General features: G+C 41.0%; 1 long non-coding RNA gene across 1 annotated transcript in view; it reads right to left on the bottom strand.

Annotated features, from left to right (window-relative positions):
- Positions 1-19078: 19078 nt before the first annotated feature.
- LOC147020150 (uncharacterized) overlaps positions 19079-21584 on the bottom strand; it is a 71874-nt gene continuing 69368 nt past the window's right edge. The window contains exon 3 of the long non-coding RNA XR_015061657.1: positions 19079-19416. This is a non-coding gene — a long non-coding RNA (uncharacterized LOC147020150). The remainder of the gene's footprint in view (positions 19417-21584) is intronic.

Raw genomic sequence — 21584 nt, 5'->3', positions numbered from 1 at the left:
TACATTGCTGGACCAATTGTATAATCCCATGGAAGATGTTTATTTCTTGCTTAACTCAGGTCAGGAAAAATGACATCTCGTAAAAGAAAAACGAGAATGCCTGTGATGATAGGTGTAGACATTACGTTTCAAATCCAGTTGTTCCTCAGGCAATGAGTGATAAATTCCACTTGTCCAAATAACAATGTGACTTGTCTAAATTATTTTAGCACTCTATAACTCCTCCATCTTGATTTCTGCTATTAACGTTGTGATGCTTGTCTCATTAAGCTTTCCATGATAATTTCAAAGCTATTCACATTGTAATATTTAGTGTACCATCTGCACTGTCATTGACACAAGGAAATACGCACACGCTTGAAGATTGCGGACTGCAGCGGTATTAAATACAGTCAATCTGCTCACTACTGATTAGTGAGCAAGTCAAAGTCGACTACTGTTCGAATTTCTCAAGACGTTGAAAACATCAGACCAACATACTTGGTGAAAAAATATCTTTCGCCAAGTAATAATGGCAGTGGAGGTACTATCATACTAAACATCTTACTGTTTGTGGGTTTGTAGGTTCACGAAAAAATATTTTCACGAAAAAAATAAGTGACCACTAAATTCGTTATTGTGGTGTGTCTGTCTGTCTGTCTGTCTGTCTGTCTGTCTGTATGTCTGTCTGTCCCGAGCATAGCTCTGTGGGTTTTGATCCGATCCTGATAAAATTTTGGTGGGAGGTTTATATCATGATCTAGTTGTGTTTTCCTGAAAATGGGCATGGTGCGCCCATTATGGGCGGAGCCACGCCCAAAAAACATGTGTTTTTAGGGGGTAGCCGATTTCAATTTGCATCTTCTCCAAGGGGGGTGTGTCGAATCTGACAAGGGTTTCAGTATTTGGTTCGCCCAATGGCACCTGCATAGCCCCACGGAGCTCGATTTTTCATTTTCATCCCAAGGTCAAGGTCACAAGGTTACGAACTTAGAAAATTGCGAATTTTGACGTAAAAAATTATCTTCTCCGAGGGGTTTGTCGAATCTGGCTGGGGTTTCGGTATTTGGTTAGCCCACTGGCACCTGCATAGCCCCACGGAGCTCGATTTTTTATTTTCGTCCCAAGGTCAAGGTTACAAGGTCACAGACTTAGAAAATTGCGAATTGTGTTTTTAGGGGGTAGCCGATTTCAATTTGCATCTTCTCCGAGGGGGTTTGTCGAATCTGACAGGGGTTTCGGTATTTGGTTAGCCCAATGGCACCTGCATAACCCCACGGAGCTCGATTTTTTATTTTCATCCCAAGGTCAAGGTCACAAGGTCACAGACTTAGAAAATTGCGAATTGTGTTTTTAGGGGGTAGCCAATTTCAATTTGCATCTTCTCCGAGGGGGTTTGTCGAATCTGACAGGGGTTTCGGTATTTGGTTAGCCCAATGGCACCTGCATAACCCCACGGAGCTCGATTTTTTATTTTCATCCCAAGGTCAAGGTCACAAGGTCACAAACTTAGAAAATTTCGAATTTTGACATAAAAATCATATGACCGCGAAAACTTTGAGAGCGAGGATGACAATATTTTTAATGCATAATCTTGAGCTCATTCCCCAGCTAAAGTCTTGAAACCATTTTGCTCTATCTCGAACACCTTGCCCGTGGCGCCCCCTTCAAGTTTGTTTTTACGTTGATTTCATCAAAGTATGGATAATCCGAGGAGTGCCAAATGCCATATCGCCTATATGACATTATATTGTTCTTGGAATGTTCCAGAGGAAGTTTTGCACCAAAGGTCATAATCCTTGACCTTTGACCTTTAAAGTTCACAAAGGTCAAATTTTCAAAGTTGTGGGAATCGAACCGGGTTTTCGACCTTCTTCGACGAACTAACTCCAATAAGCTATAGGACGTATCCTGTTTCCTTATTTTAATGTCCACAACATTGTTTTGTGACCTTTAAAGGTTATGCAAAGGTCAATTTTTTTAAGTTGTTGAGCGAAACCGGGTTTTCGACATTTTGCAGCTAATAACCTGTCACTCGTACCACATCATGTTGATCATTTTTATAACTTGGTCAAACATGATCACATTGTCTCATCCTTGACTTCTGAAACAATCTAAATCGTCAAATACCGCTCGTGAACCATCGTCGTCTTCAGACTTGTTTTACTTATTTGCATTCCTGAACCACTGAATGGAATGAGTTAAGACTGGTGGTTGTAATCAGGTGTTTGTTTTAAGCGGGAAGAAAGATCATAGCCCCCGGTGTTCCGGGTGGGGGAGGACACAAATTCTCTTTGTAAATGTGTATCATATAGCACCACCTGATGGAAGCCAATATTACAAGTCATAATTAGAATGGCACTTGGGAGAGCACAACCTTCGCCAGGATGAACAGTTTTCATTTTGTCTCGCACTGATAGGCCGGATCTGCATCCTGACCTGAACCAAAATCATATTGGCTTGTTCTTGTCACCTAACCAACTGATTCACTGAATTTTGTTAACCTTTTTGAAATATCGTGAAATATATCGTTTTTGGTGCGATCTCTCAATGGTCAAAAATCAATTGAGAATCCCCCCCAAAAATTATTAGCCAGATCCAGATCTTCACCAAAGTCAAACCAATTTGTTTTTGTCACATATCTAACCTGTCCACCAACTTTCATCCGAATATGTCGATAACATTTTGAGATATCGTGCTATATATCATATAGGTTTGGCCCTTATCTTTCAATGGTGAAGAATCATTTTTAGTATCCGGGATCTGGATCTTCTCCAAAATCTAATCAATTTGTCCTTGTCACACACCCATCATGTCCACGGAATTTCGTCTGAATCCAGCCATAACCTTTTGATATATCTTACTCACAGACAGACATCGAGGGGTGAAAACATAACCTTCATCCACCTTTGGTGCTGGAGGTAATAAATTACGTCACAGACTCATAAAAGTGGGGGAATTATCCCGGTCGTATGGACAGATTCTTTGCCAGTTACTAATAATGAAATTACAGGTAAATTGAAAGGTCGTGTTTTCGACAAATTGTTTTATCTGGGATTTGGATTCCGAAGGAATAGAGGATCAAACAAAAAAAAAAGTTGCCCCAGCATTCAACAGGCCAGATAACCTTTTGAAAGAGTTGGCCATCGTGGCACACACCAGATAATCTTTTGAAAAGGATAGACCAATGTGGGCCAGTATATCACCAAACTCAAAGTTCCCACCCTGGTTGCTGCTGTGAAGGCAATGACAAACAAACCAGCATTCCAAATCCATGCCTCTTGCCAATGAGAAGGATGGGACATCCTACACACATAACTTACTTAACAATGCAAAAATACAAATTGCTGAATCTCATATACAAATCAAATCTCCTTTATATCAGCGAAGGAATCAAATTCATATCATAAACAGTAATAGGAAAATAATCTGTAATCCTTAAGGATAATTATTAGTTGTTGGTACGGTCATGCTCACCTATGCTGATTATTTATTCACCTGGTTGTGGCTTTTGGGAACAAAGACAAGTGCAAAGTTGCCACTGAGGTCATTGCACAAATGCATGCCTGTTGAAAGTGTTCACATCAAGTTTGTGAGTCCCAAAACCTTTGGAATTGGGTGTAATTAAGAATTAAAATAAATGAGATGTGGATGCAGCACAGTCATGATGGGCTGATGGCCTCTTCCTGGATATCTTTGAAAACACTTATTGGTTAAGCAATCCACCTACCGGCTTTTCATAGTGCCCAATCCTGGCACCACTATAGCTAACAGTCAACCACAAAATTGACAGGCACTATATATATATATATATAGGCCATACTAATCGGGACAGCCAGATTACTCCAAGTTGTGAAGCAGAGCTTGCTTTGTTGTTGTTGTTGTTGTCGTTCTTGTTTATGCCAATAATTCAACAGTGACATGGCATTTCTCCTGAGACAGCACAGTTTCCAGCAGCTTAGAATTCAAATCCTTCAAAAACTGCGACTTTAAGCCAGACTTCAAATCATAACCTCTGGGATACGAGTTTTGTAACCTTACCAATAGGCGATCAGATAGTCACCACCTGTCAGAGATAGAAAGACTTGGAGTGACACACAAGGTGTTAGCTGAGAAAATGACAACTGAATGTCATTAGGAAATGTATTCCACAGATAATGTAAGATCTACTTGCAAAATGTACAAACTACTTATGAATAAATTATTTGTAAATCCTCATTGACAAAATGACTGAACAACTGGATTAATTAATTCAGGAACATTTGAATTGGGAAGTATGTCTGAATTGTATCAAGCCACGAATAGGTTCAAAATAGATCCAAGCTCTACGCGAATAGGTTCAAGCTCTACGTTTCCCATTATTAGAGCCCTGGAATGGTCAGGTAGGATTGGAATAGGGAGTTTTCTGCTTCAGACTAATCTCATTTGGAAACACCTGGCACACCATTGTACAGGTCTGGACACATCTAGTTCACAACTCGCTGGTGTTGACGAGGGATTCAACTCTGTAGCAGCAACAGCTAATCTGTCCGTATTTGATTTTCATGCAACAACACAATGACAGAAAGGTTTCCATCTTTCGGTGATTGTCACTTTCAGAAATTAATGTGTAATATTAAAATCTGATGTGCTTCATAAAATCATCAAGCACTATACCATGCCCTATACAGAGCATTGATGCTGTCGGAGCAGTTGCTAGACTACAATCCTGGTGAGGTCACCACTCCAACTAAGGAAGTCAGAGCAGGATTTTTGAAATTTGGCCATTGTGCCAGCGATAGCTTGCTCTTCGTGAAAGACACTGTAGAATCTGTAACATCCACCAACTAATGTCAGCAGACAGGACATTCAGTTTCACGTCAATCTGAGGGACGGCACAGACATCGATGAATCACCCTGCCTGGGAAACACCGTGTATCACTGGGTCGAGATTCAAACCCAGGCAAGACAGCTTCAAGGTGAATGTGCATGCCTCCAGACCATACTTCCAGCCTTTCATAAAATCAATAAACCCAATTGTTCAAATATATCACAAATCTGTAACATTTTCAAACGCCAATTGGACTTTAACCTTTGCTCTTAAATATGGTTTGCATTTTCGTCTCTCCACGAACAAATATCACATGAACAAAATTGTCACGATGCACTTTTGGCAGAAGGTTTTGGATTTTATCAGGGGAGGTTGGGAGGGGGGGTGCATAATTTGATTAATGTAGAGAAACGGTGGAGAATGGTGAGAATTTGGGGTTTGAAGGCCACGTCTTCTGATGCTTTGACCTGCAAAGTAGCTACAAAGAATTACAAAAAGGATAAAGAATAAGTGGCAGAGTTACACCTTTTTCAGGTGCTTTGTCTCTGGCATAAGAAGAGCTTTATGTCAATTCCATGTAAAGCTGCTCCATTTTATGGCGTTTGGGATTTTAACTTGACATTTCTGCAATAGTTCCACAACATACCAGTACACTAGACCTGCTGAATGGATCTTGAACAAATGTCCTCTTCAGGAATGACTTGTCTTCATTTGATGCAGTTCTATAGCTACAGCTGTGTGACAGACTTTGATCCAGAAGAATGGATTATGTATTCACTGTCGGCACAGAGAACCTAATGTGACATAAACAATATGGAGAAATGACAATGCCTCCAATTCCACAAGCACGTATCAAAGTTGGGTCAAGTGGGGACCGAGCCATGAAGATTGGCATCCTGGAGGTTATGGGATCAAATGTAGCTGAAGGCCACATTATGAAGGGTTTGGATTTGAAGTATCTGTAAACTTACAATGTCACTAACCCAGACAGCTCACGAATAAATTTAGGGAGTGGTTAGTTTATATTCACATGAACAATTTTTTTTTTTTTAAGGAGCTGATATTCTAGGTCCTCCACCTTTCGGGTGGCATGAGGAGATATATTGTATAATGTGAAAACTCAATCTGAACGGTTTTTGAAATCTCGTGTACAATAGCCAAGTTACCGAGATGGTTGTCAGGGCACCAGAATTCGACCAATCACAACCGTTATCTAATCAGGTTGAGATAATGTTATGAGGAATAGATATCTGCAATATGAAAGCTAAATGTTCAATTGCTTTTGAAATATCACATACACAAAAGTATATGGACAGATGATAGGTCATGGACTGATGATTGGTCGGTCGGACGGAGCTCATTTTCATGTCCCCAGTCTCCGACCTTATCAGAGGGGTGGGGGACAAAAACAATCCTGTAACCGAATATAAAAAAAAGAAGATGACGTTGGAATAATTGTGATGACGTCTGTGAGCTTTATGTCCAGGGCGCCAGGTACAGATAATGGAATATCGACCGATTCGGAATCAGCTTTTGAAAACTTTACCACGAGCTGTAATGACCATGTTCGGTGGTGGCGCTCTTGGCAAATAAGAGGCATCAATAATAGCACCAAGCGACAGCAACAGAACGCTCCACAAGGGAAACATTGCCACATCAGGCCTGTTTCCCAATCAAAAGCTTCTCTCAAGATGTTTCCTATTTGGAGAAACAAAGCAAGATTGATACCCCAAACTTTGCAGGTAGGTATCATATTTCATAAGTCACATTCTATTCCTGCCAAAATTACATTACTGTAAGCTTTTTAAGCAACAACCCAACGACGCATCCCACCCTTTTCCATTTATAACCATGCCTTTGTTGAACAAAAACCTCAGAGCTATTCAGTGCGCACTTAATCTTAGTTGGAAATGATAAAATACATGTTCAGCCGTGGGCAGAAAAAAAAATCCTCCCCGTCCAAAAAGAACTGACAAAAGTGTGGCTTTGGATCCGCTGGGTGGGATCCGAGGGTGGTAGGGCGATCGGGTCGTTGCTGCCCTCTGTCGGCTCAGTGCCGGACATGCCGTGGCGAGCAAGCGACCTTGTCACAGTCATGCTCACCAACTGATATTAATCAACTCTAAATGGCATTGGGTTAGGCAAGGAAGTATAATCTCGACTCTCCTTTAGAAAATGCTACATTTGACGGATGCATTAGCATACATCACCTGTCTTTTTTAACAGCATCACACATTGAGGGATGAATAGAATTATTACACATCAATCTAAAAACAATTTCCAAGAGACGCCACTCAGTGGGGGAAAAAAGAAAACCAAGGAATCAATTATTGAAGCAGAAGATGGACGGAGCTGTGACTTTGTCAGACATGACAAAGCAAAAAATTGACAATTTTTTTTCATCAAAAAGTCGGTGCAGCCGAAAATTAGGCATTAACAAGAGGCTCCAACAAATTGACAATGCGCATCACCAACACCCTTGGAGGACTCCAGAACTCTGGCCAACAGCCATGGCTTGTAAGGCCACGATGGCCACACCAAACACATTTCCACTACAGTCAAAGTGTCGTGTTGGTCAAGTGGGTGAAGTGTTTCCACAACGATACCCCCAAGCTGGGCAGCTTTAAAGCTTGATAAAGAGCTGCCAGAAAACCCGCCAAAATATTGTTAGCTACCTGCAGTGCAAGCTCAACACCTGCCACTGAAATAATAATAATGGTAGTAATAATAATATTTGTTTAAACATAGCTGACGTGGTATGCACTGTCAGCTTTTGGTGTAAATTAAGGGGTTCTCTGGATGGGATTCTAAGTGAATAGAAACAAATCAAAATTTCCATCACAAGGTCACCATGGCTGTGTTCTACCAAAACCACTGCGGGAGGCATTAAAAATTGCACAGCGGGGATTCGATTTTGATTTTCGTTAAATTGATTTTAAAGTCAGGTTTCCTAATTGGTTAACAGGAAAACAATTTTAAAAATCTATAAATTGCATGTCCCACACATTAATACACACAAAGAAAATTATTAAAGACCTTCGGGGCTTGATGAAAGGATGCGATTTATGGAAACAAACTGAAGCAGCACCAGCTAAATATGAAGTGAATTTGAAGGTGAAAACCTCATTCTTCGCGAAGCATCGACGAGCTATCACCGGCACCCTTACCAAAGGATAACCTATAGAGGGCATTGCATCAGTGGCATGGCCACGTCCTCGTCAATAATGCTACCCCACAGCCTTGTGAGGAATAAAAAAAACAAGATGAAGACATCAAGCTGAATCAAATATTCAGATTAAGCTCAGAAATCCACAGCCACAGCTGGTACGATAACTCTCAGGGGGTGTACTCACCTTTGAGCTGTTGTGTGGGTTACATTCCTGACCCGACTTGAAACTACCATCATGGTTCTTTGCAGGTAAGGTGTTGCATCTAACAAGTACGTCGTCTGTCTTGCTAGCAATAGTTGGTCGACGGTAAGGATCCCAAAACGTCTTTCGCAAAGAGGAGGTGATTGTTGCCGGCATCCTGAACAAATTACAAATTCCTGCCCCGACTACTGCTTGGAAGGGAATGGTAAACGACCCAATGTAATCCTAAGCGGGAGATGGCTTTGGAAGCACAGAGCCTTCCATGAGAAGTAACCGAGAGAGGGATATGTGAGAGATCTGAAGAATCCCTTCAAATTGTACTATGCTTTGACAGTTTTAGACTTAAACTAAAATTCAAACAAGTAGCGGTACATTCAAAATACACCGCCCCCATGCCAAATCAATAAAAAACAATCCTCCAGCTCGCGACATCGCCGGGGTGCCTTCGGCGCCCAGCAATGCCACCTTGCAGTACATGGAGTCAGAATTGGGAGGGAGCGGTGTACAATAGATTGATTAATTGAGTAATTGTAGAATTAAAATAAATAAATAATACTCGTAAAATAATTTAACTTCTCAATCAATGGCCGAACAGCACACCTAAACCACCACTGTTTCATCCGAATTTGTAACTTTTTGAAAATTAAGTAATTAATTGATTAATCAGTAAATAAATAAAAAAAACCTTTAAGCCAAATAACTTGTTCACTGTCCTGCCCAAATATCAACTTCCAAGCTCAAAAGGTGTCTGAGATATTTCTCAAAGGAGAAATGAAATAAAATAATAAATAAATAAATCGATAATAATTAAGTCATGAATCAATTAATTGATTAATCAAAAAATATAAAATAATATTTTTTGCCAAAGAACATCTTCACTTTTGTCCCAAAAATTAACGGATGGCTGAGATATTGCCAGGACAAACAAACGGAGTGAAAACCGAGTACTCCCTTCGTCACCCGGCGACAATGGGAAGGAGCGGTGTACAACAACTCATACAATTAAGGCAGGCAATCAAAACAACCACCCATTTGAAAGGCAAACTTTCATTTCCATCAATATTCAATAATTTCAGTGAAAACAATCAATTGACCTTTTAACCCTTTCAATCACCCTTCAGATCAACACCTGGTCATGGGCTGGCAGGATAGCCTGCCCGAGAGCAATGGTTCCCAACTGGTGGGCCATAGTGAATTTCCTCGGTGGGCCATGGAGGTTCGACATACGTATGATATAAGATGGTGTATGAACGACTATACGATAATTGAAGAACTTGTGATATCAAATTAAAACAATAACTTCTGAATATTTGCAGTGTTTAAATTTTTTTTTTTCGCATAAGCATGCATAATCCAACAGAAAACGCATTGTTTGATAGAATTTCACACATTAGTGCAGCTGCACTTTGTGTTTCCTGATGTTTTGGCTCATCATACACGGGTTCAATACCTGTGTTACAAGCTCTAGTACTCTAACCTCAGTAACCTGCTGACAGACTTGTGAGAAGGAAGGGCTTCTGTAAAATTCTGAACTTGATTACATGAGTGGATGTCTTGTGATGTGCATTATTTTTTGTATACAGTCAAGGCTCATAGAAGAGCTAAAACACTGAACTGATCAGGACACAACAGGGGAAAAGGAACAGTATTGGGGAGTGGGGGGGGGCACTAACAGCTGAATTTAAGGACAAAACATAGGGAGACTGGGACAAATAATGGGTGTGGGGAGGATTTGGGAAGGGGGGGGAGAAAAGAATGTGTGGTGGAGATACAGAAGGAAACTCCCAGGAACTGGAAATATGAAAGGAGGATGGCTTGGGGTGGGTTTGACAAGGGTAAAAAAAGATGATGGTTTTGGATTGGGAATGATCTGAGATGGTGGTGAATAGCTGTGTTAAAGACCTGGAAAGAAGAATGAGATTAATGAGAATATGGACGTTGGTTCCACCTTGCTGACATTAGTGGGTGGGTGACTTGTTCTTTTTAACAGCTTTGTGTTGATGTACATCTTTATGTGGGACTGTATTCCATTTTTGCCTATTAAATTCAAGGTCTTCCACCCTAGGTTCACCTTTCGGCTTTCACAACTGGTTGCCAAAAACCAAAGAGCATTCAGTTAAGATTATATCAACTTCGGGTTAACTTCATTAGCTGATGGTGGAGTTCAGAAGGCACAATGTCTATTGTGCCATAAAGTGCTGGAGAATGATCCACTTTGAAGCTGAGTATTCATTTAGAGAAGGCTCATCCTGATCACAAGGCCAAAGATCCCAGCTTCAGAAGCATCTTATATATTATTTCCGAGTTTGTGGTTTCGTGTCGCGCTATCTTCGACTTTGTTCTGCGCTCGAGTAACGTGATATTCGGCTTACATTATCTCAAAGACCATATGAGGTGCATGGTACAAAAAAAGTAAATAAAATGGTTCTGAAACAGTGAAATCGTGCCAAAAACGGTTACTGCATTTAGCTTTACGGTGCAAATTATACCAACTACAAAACAAGGGTTCCACAATGACAATGCTATAACCCAAAACATTGTGTATCAAGAAGTACTTTGAACATTGTATTCCACTTACTGCATTGAAGTAAAATTACTACTGATACTCTGCATCAGTTCCTTTCTCAAACACACCCACCCCAACATGTCGCGCAGAGTGCGGGTTATGCTAGTCAAAATTATTTCTCAGTGGAGCATTTCAACAGCAAAGTAAAACTGTACTCATACGCAGTGTCGCTTGGAATAGCCAATCAGAAGAAGGCACGTACCATCAGTAGAACTATAATAAAGCTGTGTGATTTGAAGATGCCAAACCTCATTCTCAGGGTGGACAGCAAAATAAAACTTCAATAGATATCCCTCTCTCATAGCACTGTGCAGCATCACATTTTATAAATGTCCATGGATACCTCGGAGCAGATGAGCAATGAGATCAAAGTTGCTCCATTTTGGTTGTTTTCACTTCAGATAGAGGAGTCCACAGATGTTGCGTCCTGCTCTTAACTGCTCGTCTTCGTTCGGTACGTTCATGTAGAAACATTCAATGAGGAACCTCTTTTTTGTTCCCCTCTCGAGACTACCACGAAAGCTGAAGACGTGATGGGGTGGAGAAGGCAACTAATTACTTCAACAAGGAAAGTTTATCATGGGAGAAGTCGTGTGGAGTGTGCACTGATGCTGAGCTCGAAATCTGGGTTTCAGATCAGGGGGAAAGAGGTGGCCCCAAGAGTTCTGATAATGCACTGCATAATTCACCGGCAAGCACTGGCGTCCAAAACCCTAACCACGTAAGAGGCCTTGAACGGAGATATTAGAATTGTGCATTGTGTCAAATCTGTGGCTGTCGACTCACGTCTTTTCAAGGAGATATGCAAGGACATAGATTCAGAACATAAAGCTTTCCTGTTATACACCAAATGTTGTTGGTTGTCGAAAGGCAATGTCATCAATCGAGTCTTCAAACTCCGAGCCAAGCTAAAGTTGCTTCTGTAAATGCAAGAAAACCAAGATATATATTTTGAGGATCCATTGTGGGAAGCACACGGGCTCATTTGGTCGATATCTTCGGCCAACTGAATAAGTTAAACCTAAAATTGCAAGGTAAGGCGATGTCTGTGATTCACTTAATTGACTCTGCACGCATTCATAAACAAGATTGAGAATTGTTGGAGGAAAGCCAAGTTAGGTAACTTCGCAATGTTCAGGACGGTTTGTGAGGTTGGGAGAAATAGACGCTCGTCTCAGGACCAAGGTTATTGAGCACCTCCAAGCTTTGGAGGAAGAGTTTACCTAGTTCTTCCTTGACCTTGGCGAGAAGAAACTGGCATTGACAAGAAATCCCTTCTCCCTTGGACCTGATTAGCTTCCAGATCCAGATCAGGACGAGTTATTGGAGCTGAAAAACAACTCGGGAGCAAAGTAGTGATTCAAGGAATATTCTGTGGAAGAATTCTGGGCCCAAGTCAGTGACTCATGCTCTGGAGTTGGAAGCAGCATGTACCATTTTTATCGTCTTTGGTAATACTCGACCGGGGTTAGACCATTATGCCCATTATATTATGCCCACACTTTTAAACCATTATGCCCATTATACTGCCATTTGGTAAATACCTCTGGATGAGGTGAAAGTCCACATGGAATTTGTGTCTCGTTGATACCTACGGGTGAGGTCAAAGTTCATTTGGAATTTATGCCTCCTCTTAAAACCATGAAAAACGTTGGTGTGTCATGGACGCTCATGGAATGACAACTTTTTTTTCTTCTTTAAATGTCATTTTCAACAGTTACCACTCGCTGTCTCTTCCACATCATGACAGACGAAAGTATAAGAACATTAAAACTATTCAAGAAATATCGTGGAATATTTATCATTTCTGTGTTCATATTTACCTGAGCAGCCATCCAAAATCACCAAACACCATTTGGTAATAATATCGACTGAATCTATGAATTAAACTATGAATCTATGAATCCCGATACAACCGACCAATCTACTAAAATCAATGTACAGTATTACACTGCCGAGATGGAGAGGGAGAGTGAGAGGGATGGATATAGATATAGAGATAGAGAGATATCAAAGCAATAAGCTCAAGTTCACTTGCAGTGGTACTTGCAGCCTTTCCAAAGCCTCGTCCTCAGCAGTATCATGGAAACATTTTACAATAATATCTCTCCAGGCATACTTATTCCTTTTCACAGAGGAAGATCAAAACATAACCCAAATAATAAACCATACAGTAATTCATTCACATTCACTTATTGGCTGTTTCACTTTAGTAAAAATCACTCTGGCAGTTCTGATAATAAAAAACAAAAAACCGAAAGAAGATCCCTGTCTGATATTATTGCCTGATAGCCTCCTGAACAAGATGTCTCACTGTAGTCACTTGACATACAGATAATGAATGATGGCTTACATATGCACCTTATTTAGTTTCGAGATCAGATCAGAGATGGCTGACTGGTAGCCATTTTGTGACTTGAAAGTGTGCCCAACCATTTCTCGGACATGCATGGCTAGAATTTGTTCAAGCTGCAAAGCATGGTTTCAAGGCGAAATGTGGTGCATAAAAAAAGAACAAAGCGACTCTTTGCTGATGACTCCAATCGCTGCTGTGAGATCACTCATCTTTCTGACAGACAGGAAGAAGCTTCTTCCCTCTCGTAAGACCTTGACAAAATCACAAACTGGCCAAATACTTGGAACATGTCTTTCAATCCTGACAAATCTCTCAATCAATCTCTCTCTCTCTCTCTCTCTCTCTCTCTCTCTCTCTCTCTCTCTCTCTCTCTCTCTCTCTCTCTCTCTCTCTCTCTCTCTCTCTCTCTCTCTCTCTCTCTCTCTCTCTCTCTCTCTCCCTCTCTCTCTCTCTCTTTGAAAGGACCACTCTGCAAACTGTCCCATCTACTTTTTCAACAACCCCTTTGAGGAGATTCAGTCACTCAAACTCTTGGGTCTCACTCTCAGCGATGATCTCTCTTGCAAAAGCCACATTTCAAAATTGGCCTCCAAAGGCAGATGTCGAATGGGCATCCTCCATCAGGCAAAGTCCTTCCTTGGCACACCTGAGCACCTATCCACCTACAAGGCTTTTATCTGCAGCTTACCTGAGCAGCCTTCCAAAATCACCCAACACCATTTGGTAATAATATCTACTGAATCTATGAATTATATGATACAACCAGCCAATCTACTAAAATCAATGTACAGTTTACACTGCCGAAATGGTTTGGGAGACCAAAGTCCTTTGTCTTCTTCAACCTCATTTCTGGTTCTGTCCCGAGCATAGCTCCGTGGGTTTTGATCCGATCTTGATAAAAATTAGGATGAGAGGTTTGTATCATGATGTAGTTGTGTTTTCCTGAGAATGAGTGGAGCCACGCCCAAAAAACGTGTTTTTACAGGGTAGCCGGTTTCAAGTTACATCTTCTCCGAGGGGGTTTGTCGAATCTGGCAGGAGTTTCAGTATTTGGTTAGCACAATGGCACCTGCATAGCCCCACGGAGCTCGATTTTTCATTTTCATCCCAAGGTCAAGGTCACAAGGTCACGAACTTAGAAAATGTGAAAAAAATCAATAAATTGGGCATCGAGCTCTGAGGGTTTTCAACTGTTTTGAATGAAAGTTGGTATGCAAGTCGTGCTCTTCGAGTACTACAACTTTCATCATTTACGTTTTTCCCGATTCCCGCCAGTTTGCCCATGGCGTCCCCTCAAAGGTCAAAAAATAAAAAGGCGAACCGTGTACATTACTCGTGAACCATCGCCATCTCCAGACTTGTTCTATTTTTTTTCATCCCTATACAAAAAAGCATCTTTCATGAAAATTAAAAAATATATATATATATTCTGATTACTCTTTTCAACTTCACCCCAACCACCTTTACATAAAGTTTACAAAACGAATCAGACAGCATTTTCAACTGAATGATAATTAATTTTCTATTGTCTGCAGTTATAGAATTTATTTTATGCATAAAATGTTATACTCTTTGTGTAATTCAATATGTCTCCCCCAAAATATATGAACATTGAATCCCTTCTGTGAGAAATTTGTATTCCCAATAAAAAACATCATACATGTCATGTGACCAACTATCTTACACAATATAACTACTTGACCCACATCATTAATATTCATGACCGAATAACCCAATCCTGTGCCATCTTCCATGCCACATGACCACTCAATTCAGTCGCGCATACACATCAATCTTGTAAATATGGGCAGCCCTTTAACTCTGTTCAGAAAAAGTACTAAAACCACAGGCGCTATGACATTTGATGTCTTTTTCTCCGTATAAATTGTAATGCAGTACGACACTACAATGCTGGAGGTTCTTTGAAGTATTATGATGTGCGATTTGTGTACTACAGTGTTCAAGTATATAATCAAATTTAAATAAAATAAAGATTGTAAAAGTCGGAAAAATAAATAAATTCTGGGTTTTACTGCTATTTTCCACATTATCTATTACATAACCCTATCTTGCACATTACATTAATAATTATTTGTGCTTGTTGTTTATGTCCTTTATGATGTTCTTAAAACAGTAAGTTTCCTGTTTGTAATGATTTTCAATTTTGTTTGACTGCCAGGCAGGAAGACATAGTAAGAATATTAGCTCACACTTCTCTGAGCATGCGCACTTGGGCCAAATTCAAAGCCAAAGTACGTTAAAATGGAAGACTCGTCTTCTTATTCATGTTCCGATTCGTGCTCAAAATATAACATTCAATTTAAATGTATGTCCTCGATCACAAACTGACGATCATAAGCATAATTTTCAGGACTTATACAAAAGAGTGACACTTTCAAAAGGGTTAACGTTAATTGTTGTGTTTGTCGAAAAAAATCGGACGTACAAAAATACTGTATAGGAAAGACAAGAGATATCGGTGGATGAGAGGTGTTGAGATCCTACCATTTCCTGTCAATACAATCCAACAGTGGCAGTCACACACTCACACACACACACACACACACACACACACACACACATCGCAGAAATCAAGAAAATTATCGAACACGAACATTGCAAAAATGAAATCAAAAGATCTTGGAAGCTCAAGATGAAGTGATAACGGGAATGATAAAGGAGAATCTCATGGAGATCTTAAAAACCATCCCTGGAAATATTACAACAAAGGAATTACAGTTGGAAGCTGTCCGGGGCTCAGTGATGATCCTGCAATGAGCCCTCGGAACAAGATTTGGAGAACAAGAAAACTTTGCAGCTTGGTGCATGAACCATGCTCCCTCACTGAAATGGAGGGGGAGACTTCGAGACCTAGGAGAACTCTGTTCCACCTTCTGAAACCTGAAAATGGAGATAACAACCAACAACAACAACAACAACACACACACACACACACACACACTTCACCTTTTACCAATAAATGCAAATATCTGGTACAATTTTCTTGAGGCCCCAGAACCAAACAGAAAAACATTGATAACAGCCCTCACAACTCCCACCTCCCCCCCCCCCCCCCAATGTGATTAATTTGGCAGAGGCAAAGCGAAACAAGATCGAGGCTGTTTATTCCTGATACATGAAACACCATGCAACTCAAGCCTACAAAAAGACAGACATTTTGGAATGCCAACCGCATTTTCCAACCAATCATCACAAAAATTATCCATGGGTTGGCACTCCGATGCTGAAAGTTTTACGTCAATCACTCAAGCAGTTGTGGAGAAATCTGAGAAGTGTCCAGGTCTCACAACCATAGAGGAGAATATGCTCTGTAAATGCGGAGCTTTTATGGTAAATTAATATGGTGCTTTTTTTAGACAGCGTCTAGTTGCTCTATGACAGAGCCAGCCATGCTGATTCATCTAGGCACATCATGACTGCAGTATCCAGATGAATGAATGTTGGAACCCAGTTCGGTGAAATGGTCCACTGACTCCACAACTATGCTGGAGATAGGTACTCTGGTACGGGGGTGATGGGGGGGGGGGGGTTACCAATGGCAACATTCTGTACCTTGGTGTTTTGCCATGAGGGCTTGTGCCCTTGGTTTTCAGAAACCAATCCAAAACAGTTGAACATGGCCGGTTAGTGGATAGGGTCTCTCACAAATATGGCAGCATCATCTGCATAGAGTATCTCGGTGATGGCTGCTCTACCAACATCAATTCCAAGCTGATCTGCACGCCTTGACATTATCCAGTCCATGGCACAGTACAAGAGGGAGGGAGTAAAGATGTAGCCCTGACGAACTCCAGAGGACGTGGGAAAAGGTGGTGATAAGTCAGTCTCCACTCGAATGCAGGCTGTTGTATCTTCATGGAAGTTCTGGATCAGGTTGATAAGTGATAATGGAACTCCATTTCCTCTCAACACCTTCCATGGGGATGTCTGGTCAACTGAGTCAAATGAGTCCTTGATGTCAATATACACAACATTTAATGGGCATTCTGCGAGAATGTGGAGGGCTAGTATGGCATCCGTTGTAGACCTGTTTGGGGTGAAACAAGATTTCTGGGATGTCTACATTGTCGTAGGAGAGTGGGTGAATACAGTTCAGAAGAACATGAGCAAATACCTTCTCAGGGACTGAGAGCAAGGTTATTGGCAATATATATATATATATATATATATATATATATATATATATATATATATATATATATATATATATATATATGTATATATATATATATATATATATATATATATATATATATATATATATATATATATATATATATATATATTGCAGTTGGAGGAGGGGCCTTTGCCTTTGAAGATGGGGGTTATTATGCCATTTTTCCACTCTGCTGGAACATGCTCAGAATTCTAGATATTTAAGAAAAGACAGTGTAATACCTCACAAATGAGAGTATCAGCACATTCCCAGAAGTTCTGCGGTGATGTCGTCACACCCAGCAGCTCGACAATTTTCGAGTTTCCTCAATGCACGACGGACAGTCAGGGATGGAGGATCCACACATATGGTGATGTCGTCAACAGCTATGGGTGCCTCTTCCTCTAAGTCAGGGAAATGGATATCAGGAGGGAAGTTTAGAGCCACTCAAAATGTTCTTTGCAGCAGTGGAGGGTTTCCTCATTGGTGTGGCAGGGTGTCCTGCTTGCCTTCATGATCGAAATGGTGCTTTTGTTTTTATTTGAATTTCGACCAGTATGCATGCTCTGGATTAACTGAAAGGCAGGTTGAAGTTCATTTTGATGGATACCTTCCTCAGCTTCATTAGCCATATGTCCATACCAAAAGTAAAGGTCTTCCTTAGTCTTTGCCTGATAGACACCACCAAGGTGCCTTCTTTCTGGGATGTTTCCTTGAAGTCATGCTTGCCTCTTCATATCAGTAATGGCCAGGGTATCATTTGACAATCAGGGCCGTTTCTGTAATCTACTAAATGCAGCTGTCTCTGATGCTGTGAAGAGGATAGCGTCATGGACAAGAGGCTAAAGCTTCTCAAGATTGTCTGAGAATTCGCTCAGAGAATCAAAACGGTTCTGGATGGAGGTGTTACTGTTTATCAGGCAGATAGCTCTGGATCACAAACCATAGCTTCCAAGTTCAAGCGCCACCCAGGTCTTGCTTGACAATGATATACAGAGTGTAGGCAGATATTAGCCACAAATAAACTGAGTTCAGTGTTTGCCGGAGCTTCGGCACCACTAAAAACCCGATATGATTTGAAAATTGAATGATTGAGATTTAATGTGATCCATTATTTATGGGTGTAAGCATCAATGGAGATCCAAAAATCTCTTCTATAATATAACAATATATAATAATAATAATAATAATAATAATAATAATATATAATATATAAGAATCAAGAATATATTATCGCTCTCTTTCTGAACCAAGAACCCAAAACAGATATATTTATGGGAGGAGTAGAATGAGATCATAGGAAAAGAGTTGTTATTCATATAACCTGATCCGCAGTTCCTGTTAACACCTTTGAATCCTGTAGAACTGTGCCAGAGGATGCATTCAGGTCACCGAGAATCAAAAGTTGGTCATGCGGGAAGGGGGGGAACGATGCGACAAGAGACTCCAATTGCTCATAGAATGTGTCTTCCTCTGAACTTGCAGAGACCTTGGTTGGGGCGTATGCCACAATCGGAGAAAGAGAGCCATGTCAATGCTTTAGACATGCCACAAGGAGACGGCCTAAAACAGGGTGTCATGACATCGATGAGCCAGTAGTATCACTTGGAGGCCATACAAACATTACGTAAGACATTGGGGTGTGGGGGGGGGAGGTGTCCAAGTGTTACAGAGTGTTGCAGGGGGGTTGTTTCCAGTGCCATTATGTAATGCTAAATCAATCGATGACAACTTTATTCCAAGTGCCCTTTATTTGAAGATGCAAGTATTTAATGAGAAACGTATTCAATACATTAATGATAAGAGCAAAATGGCTTTATTTAAATTCCATCATTGCTTTATACACAGACAATTAATCTAATTTGCAATTGAAAGCAATTGAACATATTTAGAAATAATTACATCACTCCGAGCGATTAGGCCGATTACGTCATCACAGATAATGCGACTGCTGCCTAGTGTTATTGACAGGACACTGCATTGACGGTATATAGCAACCACACTCAGATATCAGGTAGTGTAACTTGGTGGCAAGGAACCTCCAAGAAAATCACATCACTTTTTACCCACAGTCCATGCAGGAATTTAGAATTGGGCCAGGGTTCCGCTGCTAACTCAGCGACTCTTGGAGACCATGGGATCTTCTGCTGATGTATTCTGCAATCGGACACAAAAGTACGTTTTGTATCATCACTGATGTATATATTTTTTCTTTTTCTACTTTTAGCATCCACTTATTGTGGTGGTACAAGACATGTTTCAATTAAAAATGTAAAAACATCTCGTGTTCTGTGTGTGATTTTACGTTTCTTCGCCAGTTCAAAGCAGTTGTTACATTGTGAGTACGAATTAATGTTTTTTTCTCTCCCAGTATTGTTTTGATGTCGGAGTCAACCCACGGGTAGGTGTGTAAGAGCGCGATGTTTGTGGCCTCCCCTCCCTGCAGCCATTCGTCTCTACCGCTAGAGCTCGGGCTTATAACTCGTACAGCATAGCAAAACATTCATCTTCATAATGAAGGAGGATAATGGCCTTTGTGCCATTTTTTTTTCTTGTTTGGCACAACGTACGAGCGGTTTACAGGCACAACTTTGCTCAAATGATGAAACTACAAAACGCTTGCTTATTGATGCGTCCTTGTGCGCATTTGTTATCTTTGTTTTCCGATTAGACACTCTTAAACACTTTCAGTTTGTTAGTGTCATAAGTGAAGCTCAAAAATAATGACCTTTTGGGTTTGTATTTTTTTTCCTCTCCATGATGTACCACTACTGCCCCATATAGCATTTAATCCTTTTGTTTCCCCTTATCTTTCTTTTGCAGTATTAAAATTCCTGGCATGGCAACCTGGCCAGAGCAGGGATGCTTTAAAATGAATTATCGATTTTACAAATCATTTTAACTTGGTCTTGGCAGCAAATACATCTTTGCATCGACTTTGGATAATAAATGGAGACAGCTTGCGTGAACATCCCTTCGGTTTCTGACGAAAGCTAGAAACAGATAACGCGTCAATGCCAGCAATGTACAGTCCTGGAAACGGGATAAGGGCAAAGAAAGAGAAGTCTGGCGAACTGATGCTCAACCACCATGTTTGAATACCACAACTGCTATTCCATGATTCCTATGTGCCATGCTCTGTTACAGAGCGCCGGTGTGGCCGAAGCAGTTTCCTCGCAAGGGTTATCTTTGGTGGTTTATGCCATTGCCCTTCCCAGAAATTAGTCCTTGGTGGTTTATGCCATTGCCCTTCCCAGAAATCAGTCCTTGGTGGTTTATGCCATTGCCCTTCCCAGAAATCAGTCCTTGGTGGTTTATGCCATTGCCCTTCCCAGAAATCAGTCCTTGGTGGTTTACACCATTGCCCTTGCCAGAAATCAGTCCTTGGTGGTTTATGCCATTGCCCTTCCCAGAAGTCAGTCGGGGCAAGAATTTGTAATTTGGTCTGAGTGCCGGCGATGGCTCGCCAACTCTTGGCGAAGGACGCTGTGGGATCTTTAACATGCACCAACTACTGCCGGCAGACAGGATGTCCAGTTTGACATCCATCTGAGGGACGGCACCCACATTGATGAACCTCCCTGCATGTGAAACACCGCGATGACAGTTAATAGCTGGGTCAGGATTCGAACCCAAGTTAGACAGCTTCGAGACGAAGGTGAGTACTTCTAGACCAACCTACCAGACGACGACTACACAACTACTAGTTATTTAATGGTCCCAATTATTCACACTACCTTCTGGAGTCGGCTGGGGAACGTTTTTGGCCACACTTTCAGGAACCTGCTGGTTCGACCTGGCAATCGAATGAAGGTGATTTCAGCAGGAATTTGTAATTATTGCTTCAGCTTTGGTGTGCCGGTGATAAATCACCTCTTTGGGAATTAAGATATACCGTGGGATTTCTGACGTCAAACAACGACCAGTGCTGGTGGATGGGTCTTCCGGCTTCAAGTCCTTCCGATTGATGGCATACACACACAATGATGGATGTCACCCTGCATGCAAAACACCAGGGTGACAGTTTATAGTTGGGTCCAGAGTCGAACACAGGCGAGACAGCTCAGAGGTGAGTACACTCATTCATCTAAAGTCATCCTGCCAGCCTCATGCACCCATTCCCAATCGGAATCGCATCAATGCCTCCAGTGACCCAATGCTCGGCAGATCTCGATCCCACTCGTGCATGCGTTGCACAATGTTAAAAAAGGTGAATTTAAAAAGCGAACTTCGGAGTGAAATGTTAAAAGAATACTGATTGCTCTATCTGACATTCCCCCACAGCTATATGGGATCTACATATTCATATCCCAGGCCATAAGATT

This window comes from Eptatretus burgeri, chromosome 9, assembly GCF_056783735.1.
Source record: "Eptatretus burgeri isolate ZD-2024b chromosome 9, Ebu_testis_v1, whole genome shotgun sequence".
Lineage (NCBI taxonomy): Eukaryota > Metazoa > Chordata > Myxini > Myxiniformes > Myxinidae > Eptatretus > Eptatretus burgeri.
Note: the sequence above shows the minus strand (reverse complement) of the source record. Positions and strands in the feature narration are given on the sequence as shown.